At 40.5% G+C, this 10204-nt stretch overlaps 1 pseudogene; it reads left to right on the plus strand.

The window, feature by feature from the left end:
• Positions 1-8393, plus strand: part of LOC125831883 (plastidic glucose transporter 4-like) — a 13567-nt pseudogene extending 5174 nt beyond the window's left edge.
• The last annotated feature ends 1811 nt before the right edge of the window (positions 8394-10204 follow it).

Genomic DNA, 10204 nt, shown 5'->3' on the forward strand with positions numbered 1-10204 from the left:
TTACGGTTATCAAATTACTGATTTATAGGGTCGATATTATGACCATGATCTCTCAATCTCTAATTACCTACCTTAGTTGAATACCTAACTACATCTATGATCGGGATAGGCAAACTCAACCGTGGAATATTTATTTTTCATCCTATCTCTAAACCAAGCACGGTGTTCGTTCGGGTGTTAATCCTAAACACGAATCTAAACAAGTGGTAAGCAAGAATGATCACACTCTCTGTATTCTTTGGTCTATCTACATATTCATCTCTCGAGTTCAAGAATAGACAATGAATGTATATCAATGATGGTCAATCATGAAATACTAAAACAAGAATTCAAGAGTAATTTGATAAACAAATTAATCCATAGAAATCGATGTTCAACAATTAGTCATGGCTATAGTCTCAGACAAAGGGTTTGAGCCACTCATCATATCATATAAATCATCATCATCATTATATATCATTAACAGTGGGAAGAATCTAAGTCAAAAGGTGAATTACAAAAATACCCTTTATCAACTAATTTATTTTCTTAAAATTATTTTTAAAAGGGAAAATGCACAAGTATCCCCCCTCAACTATTCGTGAAATCCGAATAACACACCTTAACTATACATGAAACCAATTACCCCCCTGAATTATTTTATAGTGTAATAAATGCACCCTTTCGTGCTGAGGTGGCACAGAGAGTGTGTTCACTCTCTTAGAGGCATGTGAGACACGAAAAAAGGTATTAAAATCTGATTAATATGGACATGTGTTCATTTTTAATTGGACATTTTATAATTAATTAGTAGAGATAGTTAAGTAACTTTAAAACTTAAATTGATATTTTTTTTGAATTAAATTTCTTTTTTCTTTATTAAATAGAGTCAAATTTTATCATTTTCACAACATATTTAAATTGTCAGAGAATTCTTTTCAGTGTTTTTCATTAATTTGCATAGTATTGAGAGAATTTTTACTCAAATAAATTACTTGAAATTCGCTAATGAGAAAAAAATTGCATATTAGGAATTTAATTTAGGCAACATATAAAGAGCATAATTTAAATTAGAGTTTTTGTTAAAAAAAATTATAATTAAATAATTTAATTACCATCTCCTCTTCAATTATCCATGTCACACCCCCCTACCCCATCCCTCACCCCGCCCCGCCCACACCCCCACTCCTACCCCCCTCCCCCCTTCATTTCTCCAACAATATGACATCCCACCCCTACCCCAACCCAACCTCCATGCCGCTTCAGTTCTCCATCAATAACACCTCCCTCCTTCTCTTCCCTTCTTTCTTCAATCAACCTTTATCTAAACCCAAATTTAATTAGAAAAAAATGACCCCAATTTTGAATTCTTCTAGAATTAGAGTTCAAATTGAGGTAGTTCTTCAATGGAGATTTTAGACCATGTATTATGAAATTTATTTGGATTATTTGGATTGAAAGAAAAATAAAAATTGATAGTAGATCGATATTGAATCCGGTGGTAGTGAAGGGATAAATTTTGTGGTGTGTTATAATTTTCATGGTGATTGCTATGGGTTTTAATGGTTAAAATAAATGGGTTTAGTGGTTATGGAGTGGGTGTTGATAATGAAGAAGAAGAACTCAATTGGACATGGAGTTTTATCAATTTTTTTTATAGATTTGATCATTTATTGACGTGGAGCTGACATAATGATGACTTGGAGGCGAGTGTAAAACTCCTCCCATCATGTGAGTGCTATATAGGTTTTAGGCTGTGTTAAGGGTGTGTTTATTACACTTAAAAAATACTTCGGGGGGGGGGGGGGTAATAGGACTCATATATAGTTAAGGTGTGTCGCTGGGATTTCGCGTATAGTTGAAGGGGGTACTTGTGCATTTTTCCTTTTAAAAAATATATTTTTCCATTTTAAATCAACTCCATAACTACAACTCTTTATTTTCATAACTTATATTCATAATATTCATTAATCTTGTGCCTTTAACTCACACATTATCATCTCAAATTAATATTATTTTCTACTTCTTTTTACCTTCCATCCATTAAATGAACTTTTCATATCCTTTTACCTTCTATAAAATCAATAGTTTTAGCCTTTAGGCCATTATCAAATTATTATATGCTTTCTTTTTTAAAATACTCAATATTTGATGTACTCTTAGCACTTTCTGCAACAACGGTATATTCTTTTAATTATATAAGTTTCTTAAACCTTTGTTTTCTCTTTATAATTTTTATTCTTTTTTGTTCATTGCTTGCATTTTCCATCATGATACTTTGTTTGTATTATGTGACTTATTTTGCTTGGTCATTTTTTTGAAATTCTTGCATCTGCTCAATCTCTTCGCTCCCATCTCTATTATTTAAAAAACAATGTATCAATTAGCATAGAATACACGTGCAATGCACGTGTTCGAGAACTAGTAATCATCAAAAACATAAACAAGATTGTTAAAGTACAAGATTAAAACTTAAGATGAATTGTTATCCCTAGCTTTTGCACTAAAAAAAAGAAGTCTCTTACAAAATAAACCTAGGGTCTTATAGTGTTTAGGGAACTAATCCCTTCTCCTAATTTGATTTGGAATCCTCAAAAAATTGGAAATTCTTCGGGGAAATCGGGGCAGGGTGTCATTAACTAGGAGCAGAAACTGGGCTGCTGGGTGTGGGCGCGCTGCTGGTGTGGCGCGCTGCCGGTGCACTAGTGAAGCGCCTCCGTTGTTTTGAAGCTAGGGCGGCGCTCTAATGCTGCCCCATGGTGGCAATTTCTTCGTGCTCTTTTCCCCTTTCACTCCCCTAAGGTCTTTTCCAACTCCCATTGTACTCGTACTCCTTTAGGAACCCCTGCATATTGCTAATCATATAGGTTAGTGTGCAATCATCGCAATACTCATTAAACATATCAATTAGCATCAAGAATATCCTTGAAACATAAGGTACGTGTGGGTAAATCATAGTAATTGGGCATATAAATATACCCAAGATCACCACCCCACACTTAAGCCTTTGTTCATCCTCGAACAATCTCTAGACTATCAACTCACCATTAACACCTAATGACTCGTCTCTTTAATTATGCTTTTGTAGTTCACACTTTATGCAATAAAAAGTATATTCTTTCACCAAATTAGTATACCAATTTACACGATATAAACTAAATGAGTGACTCGTCATCCATCTTACTAGGCCAATGTAATAATGTACAAACACACCAACATAAATACACCTAAGTATGTGGCATGAATGCCCTCACTATTTTGGCATAGACTTTCACTCATTCATAAATCATGTTCACACATTTTAATTTCAAAAAGGCCTATTTTCAGAATTTAAGCTCTCGCTCTCACAAAAGAGGTTCTTGCATATCACAACATGCCATAGGTTTGTCTTTAGTGTACTTTAGCTTTCACGATGTATTTATCACGGGATTAAGAGGACTTAACTTGGTTGTAATGTCGGTTTCGAGATAAGAAGGGTACATTTAAGATACAAATAGTGACTATTCCTCCTTAATGCACTTGCTTTATTATTCAGAAATTTTAATCACTTTTCCCTTCTTTGACTCACACCTCTAAATCACCCTCTATTCATCTTTCAATCTCGCCCTCTACAAATTTAAGTACTTGTCCACAATGTTGCCATTTTTTTTTAATAACTCTTTTTTTCCATAACAACTGCTTCTGCAATTTTATTATGGGCTCTTTTCACCTCATCCTTATATTCACCACCTAAGCCATCCCACCATTCTTCACTCTATCATTAGTTTGCACCTGCTTTACTACTTAGTGCATTAAGGATCAATATTTGGATCAAACAATGAAATGGTATCAACTAAAAGGGATTTGGCTCATCATGCAGTAAAAAAAGAATTATAGGCTCAAAATCTCAATGGGGGCATTACTAAGGATAATCATCATGGAGGCATAAAGATAATAGATTTGGCTATGCAAAGAAATGCCTCAATCTTATTTTATAGTTCATACAAGTTACTTGTTAAGAACACACGAGGCAAGTTCTAGATGAAGCTTTATGCAAGAACAAGGCAATACTCATCCTACATGACATCATGACATACACATAAGGACATAAACAAATTAGGATGCTCATACAAACCACATTGAGTGCTTCTATCACAATTAAGCCCAATTTATAACTTTGGAGTCAAACCAAAGTACCTATGTCTCTCGCAAGGTTAATTGTTTTAGTATATTGCACGTTCAAGTGTAAACTACCCATGACATCTGACCAACTTCTACGCAGGGCATTAAGGCACCAAAGGTCCAGCTTCACAATCCACCAACCTATGACTAATTTTCCCTTAGGACTGTCTTCATCCATCCATCCATACATCATTGGAAACAATCACTTCTAAGATGTCTTTAAGACTCAACTATCAATCCTAGTAAACAAAACAAAGAAAAAAAAATCATATTTGATTCAATGGGACTATCCTTAGGAAAAAGAACCAAAAACAAAAGCCGAGGAACCCAACCTAAAAACTCAAAAGACTCGATAAGGCAATAAAATATACACAAGGAAGTCCATCTCCCACCCTACACTTAAATAATGCACTCTCTCCGACGCAACAAATAAAACATGTGTATAGAATGAAAGAAAACTCCCTTTAGGCCTCTATGCCTTACAGTCATAATCAACATTAGCCATATTGTTTGCCTCATACACGCGATAAGGTCATACGAGAATCACCAACACAAGTATAATCATCATCATTATCATAGTCCTCAGTCTTATCCTCTTCCTCTACATCTTTCGTCGCATCATTATCATCAATCGACTATTGAAATAACGATCCTATGAGACGCATATACATGGCACTATATGTCAAAGGATAGCGTTCAAACCAATGTGGTCATTTCCTCCTCAGTGGTCGAACGACCACCAATCCACAATTGCAGTTTAGCCATACCAAATATGTGCCCCATCTAACTATCATCCTGGTGATCAACAGTCAATAAAATTGGCATGTGGGATGTATCTTGTGCCTTATTTTTTGTGACATCCACCAAGCGAGAAGACCAGGGCGTGAAAATATCATACACTTCTTCCTCAACTCCCAATGAACGTAGAAACCAGGTTAACAAACTATCATAACAAAAATGCTACCTTTTATTGTTACGAAACTTTAACATATTTTGTCGAAGAATTGAGCCAACATTAATTTGTAGCCCTTTCATTAGGTAGTAAAATAACATTACTCTATCCCTTTTAACCTCTGAAGTGTGCTGACATGGTAACAAAGTGCTACGAACAATTCTAGGTCACACACGCCGCCTCTTGATTTAACTGTGTGTAGTGTGAAGTGGCATGCCTACTCGTATCTTTAGTACATTCCCACATTTCCATTGAATTCACACCACAAAGTGTGGTGTATATCACGATACAGAGGTCTATCCTTTATCTATTGATATTTATTGTGATCACACTTAGGAGCCCTCAAGATATCATTCAACGCCCCAACAATAAACTAAATTAGTCGACCTCTAATATTATTCTCATTCCTAAACAAGTTATTCATGTTCCAATTCACATAGAATTCACACACAAGACTTAATTACACTCACATTGGTCAAGGAAAATGTATTGAATGCCCAATGTATACACCACCACATGAATTTAGAGAAACTCTACTTGAAACCGCCCTTCATTAACGTACGCATCAACCATATTTGATGGAGTCAATTTGGGAATTTCCCACACGGAGCCCACATTTCTCGTTTGACTATAAAAATTGGTCCGTGTCTATTTTTGGGTATTTTTGTGTCTTAAACTGTATTGATATCGTGCTCATATTTTTGATAGTATGGCATCTCTGTCACGACCCGATTTCTCGAATCATGATGACACCTAATATACCCTACTAGTAGGTAAGCCAACCCGAAACCTAGAATATCAAGCAATGAGTGTAAGGGTAGAAACTAGCGGAAACAATAACTAAACAAGGACAACAAGGCGGAAGCAAACCAAAATAAATATATACAGAAATCCCTCCCAGAACCTGGAAGTCACTAGTACACATCCATCTAATAAATAGTACAAGTCCCAAAAGTGGACCACAACAGAGCGTGTCTCAAAAGCAACAAGACTAGCTAAACCAAAAGAAGGAGGCAGAACAAACCCAAAACGCCAAGTGCTCGTCACCGTCTCGGAGTCACAACTGCAAAAGAAGGATGGAACTACTCACCGCTGATAACTGGTACTGGGACCTATATCACGAAATAGATGCAGAGCGTAGCATGTGTACCAACACAACAGGTACTCAGTAGGCATCATAGGCCAACTGAGCAAAAAGGGTAAACACAATATGAAAGGATATAATCTAGACACAGAGAGGTCAAAGTAGATACGAAAAGAAAGCACACGAGCATACCAGAAATAAACTAAGTATAACTAAACTAAACCTAACTGGACCCCCATAAGCCCAGAAGGTACACTGGTGCGCAAGTCCAAATAAAACCTGAACGGACCCCCATAAGCCCGACCGGTACATAGAAAAGCTAAGTCTACTGAGAAAGAAGAAAACCGGGCTCCCAGCCCAAAGTAACTAAGATAATCCATCAGACTCCACCCAGCAAGCAGTACACTCCCAGCCCAGCTAGAAAGAGTGACCCAGGGGGCACCCAACCAAACAGTCCACTCCCAGCCCAGCTAGAAAGAGGTACCCGTGAGTGAGGTAGATATCGCGAGTCGTCCTATCATGCAGTCAGCTCCCAACCCAGCTAGAAAGAGCAACCTGAGGACACCCAGCCAGCAGCACACTCCCAACCTAACTAGAAAGAGAGGCCTGGGGGCGATCGCCGATTTTACCTAGTCTACCCAGCTAGCGATACACTCCCAGCCAGCTAGAAAGAACGACCTTAGGGGTGATGGTATCTCCAATAGGATCCAATCCAACAACAACCATCGTGGATCACCGTCCACTCTAAGAATCACATAAAAGGCTCCAAGCCTATACTATCTCAATCCCACGCCTCTAGTGATGCACCGGACCTTCGGGAATGCATCGGAACAGCAGAATGAGACAGAAAAGATAAAACAGTACAACAAGCAGCGATAACGCCTAATCTAAGGCTCAAACTATCAGACTCAAGTTTGCTACTCCAGTCCACAAGGAGCTAAGTCATCCGAACGACGTCGGCAGAAAGTCAAGGCATCTAGCCTACACGGGTCATAAATATAAGGCAATGCTAGAATAACCTAGACTAAGGACATCATGCTTACGGTTAAGGATGAACAAGGCATATAACACATAGCATAGAAGCATACAATAGCATTTAGCACATAAGCATGCACATCTACTAAACCGGTTAACATGATACTATACCGGAAATATGGCCAATCAATCCTAACATGAGGTATCTAATCAAAGTAAGGTAGGAAACTGGTACCCACCCCCAATTATGGGGGTCCGTTCAGGTTTTATTTGAACTTGCGCATGAGTGTACCTTCTGGGCTTATGGGGGTCCAGTTAGGTTTAGTTTAGTTGTACTTAGTTTATTTCTGGTATACTCGTGTGCTTTCTTTTCGTATCCGCTTTGACCTTTTTGTGTCTAGATTCTATCCTATCATATTATTTTTATCCTTTTTGCTCAGTCGGCCTATGATGCCTATTGAGTACCTGTTGTGTTAGTACTCATGCTACGCTCTGCATCTATTTCGTGATGCAGGTCCCAGTATCAGTTATCAGCGGTGAGTAGTTCCATCCTTCTTTTGCAATTGTGACTCAGAGACGAGGGCGAGCACTTGGCATTTTGGGTTTGTTCTGCCTCCTTCTTTTGGTTTAGCTAGTCTTGTTACTTTTGAGACACGCTCTGTTGTGGTCCACTTTTGGGACTTGTACTCTTTATTAGATAGCTGTACTAGTGACTTCCAGGTTCTGGGAGGGATTTCTGTATATATTTATTTTGGTTTGCTTCCGCCTTGTTGTCCTTGTTTAGTTTATTGTTTCCTCTAGTTTCTACCCTTACACTTATTGCTTGATGTTCTAGGTTTCGGGTTGGCTTACCTACTGGTAGGGTATAGTAGGTGCTATCATGATTCAAGAAATTGGGTCGTGACAAGTTGGTATCAGAGCCCCAGGTTCATCGGTCTCACTTGTACAAAGCTAACATCTCATAGAGTCTTGCGGATCGGTGCGGAGACATCCGTAACTTATCTTTGGGAGGCTAGAAGATGTCTTTAGGAGGATTTCCTTTTTTGTTTCACTTTTGTGCAGTGTGTGTCTTATTGGTTCCTTGAAATCTCACTTGTTTCACTCTTTCATAGAATGGCTCGCTCGCGAGGTGGCGCAGCCGGGGGTGATGCATTCGGGCCTGCAGACAGAGCCCCAACTTGGGGTAGACGTCGACCCCGAGGTCGAGAGAGGGTTGCAACACCAGCCCAGGAGAGAGAGTAGGACCCAAAGCCACTAACAGACCCTCTAGCATCTCGTATACCAGATCAGCCGATGGGGCCGGAGCCAGCCCAGCCGCCACCCGAACCAGTTCTGATCTCAGACCTCCAGGACGCTATTGCTCAGCTCTTGGGTGTGCTTGGGGGTATGCAGCAGCCACCCGCCCCAGCTACACTAGCACCAGTACTGCAGGATTAACCTATATTAAGGGCACCTTAGGTCCAGGTACCACCTGAGGGAGTACAACCCTTGGCAGCGGATAGACCTATGCCGTTCGAGGACCAGAAGATGCTTGGTGTGTTTCTCAGGTTGACACCACCGAGGTTTTCTGGGGATGTGGGTGAGGACGCCCACGAGTTTCTTACTACTTGTCGTGAGGGGCTTCCCACCTTGGGTCTAGTGGAGTCTATAGGGGCAGACTTCATTGCTTACCAGCTAGATGGCTCAGCCAGACAGTGGTGACGCACATTCATTCATTCAAACCAATTAGATCTCCACCGGTATCATGGGATGAGTTTTTTGAGGCCTTCTTGGCCAAGTTTATCTCTCGTAGCGTCAGCGACCGCCTCAGGGATCAGTTCTGCAGGTTGGAGCAAGGCTCCATGTCGGTGGCAGAGTATGAGACTAGGTTCTACAAGCTCTCCCGTCATATCGAGATGATATTACTTATAGAAGAGAAGAAAGTTAGGTGCTTTGTTCGTGGGTAGAGATTGCAGCTTCGGCTTGAGACCCAGTACTGTGGAGCATCTTCGTCGCGAGGCCCAAGAGGGCAGCAAGAAGAGCGCTAGGCATGAGGGCAACTACAGTGATTCCCGCCCTAGGTCTAGGGATTATCATGATAGGACTGGGCGACGGTTTTGACATGGTTAGTCTAGCAGACCTACACAGGCCTCTCTTCAGGCATCAGATGGTGGTCAGAGCGAGGCCAATTTGAGTTAGGGCCGTAAGGTGTTTCAGTCAGGTTCTTCAGGCCATGGTGGTCGTTCTTCTGGGAGTCGCCCTCGACAGGGTTGCTATGAGTGTGGTGAGATAGGCCATTGGGCTAGGGACTACCCTCAGCATAGTCGGATTACTTCCGCTGCTCAGGCAGCTCCCCAGCTTTACCAGCACCTCCAACTAGAGGCCGTGGTCAGGGTCAAGATTGTAGAGATGGTCATCAGGGTATACGGGGTGGTCCCCGAGGAGGCAGGTCGGGTGATAGGTTTGATGGCTAGGGCAGAGGCAGACATAGCCATTTCTATGAAGCTCCAGCGATGGCAGATGCTGAGGCATCAAACGATGTGATCATAGCTACGATTCTTTTCTGCTAGTAGCCCTCATTAGCTTGACTTGAACCGGGCTCTACTTTTTCGTATGTTTCTGTTTGCTATGCCTCTCTCTTGAGTATGATGTACGAGCCTCTGGTAGCGCTGTTGTGTGTGTCGACCTTCGTGGGTGAGTCTTTAGTAGTGGATCAGGTATTTCGATCTTGCTTAGTTATTATCAAGGGGTGTGACAACCGTGCTGACCTTATATTGCTTGACATGGTTGATTTTGATGTAATTCTGGGCATGGACTAGTTATCCCCTTATCGCGCTATTTTAGATTGCTTCTCTTTGATGGTGGTGTGGCAGGGATCTCGTGGTAGCACATAAGTTGGGGTTATCTCTTTTATTCGGGCTAAGAGGCTAGTGGCTAGCGGATGCTTATCATATTTGGCTTTTGTGTGTGATGTGAGTAGGGAGATCCCTTCGGTTGATTCAGTTTCTATTGTTTGTGACTTCTTAGATGTGTTTCCTATCGACCTACCTGGCCTACCCCCAGAGTGTGATATT

This window comes from Solanum verrucosum, unplaced genomic scaffold, assembly GCF_900185275.1.
Source record: "Solanum verrucosum unplaced genomic scaffold, falcon-dt-bn FXZP01000018.1, whole genome shotgun sequence".
Classification (NCBI taxonomy): domain Eukaryota; kingdom Viridiplantae; phylum Streptophyta; class Magnoliopsida; order Solanales; family Solanaceae; genus Solanum; species Solanum verrucosum.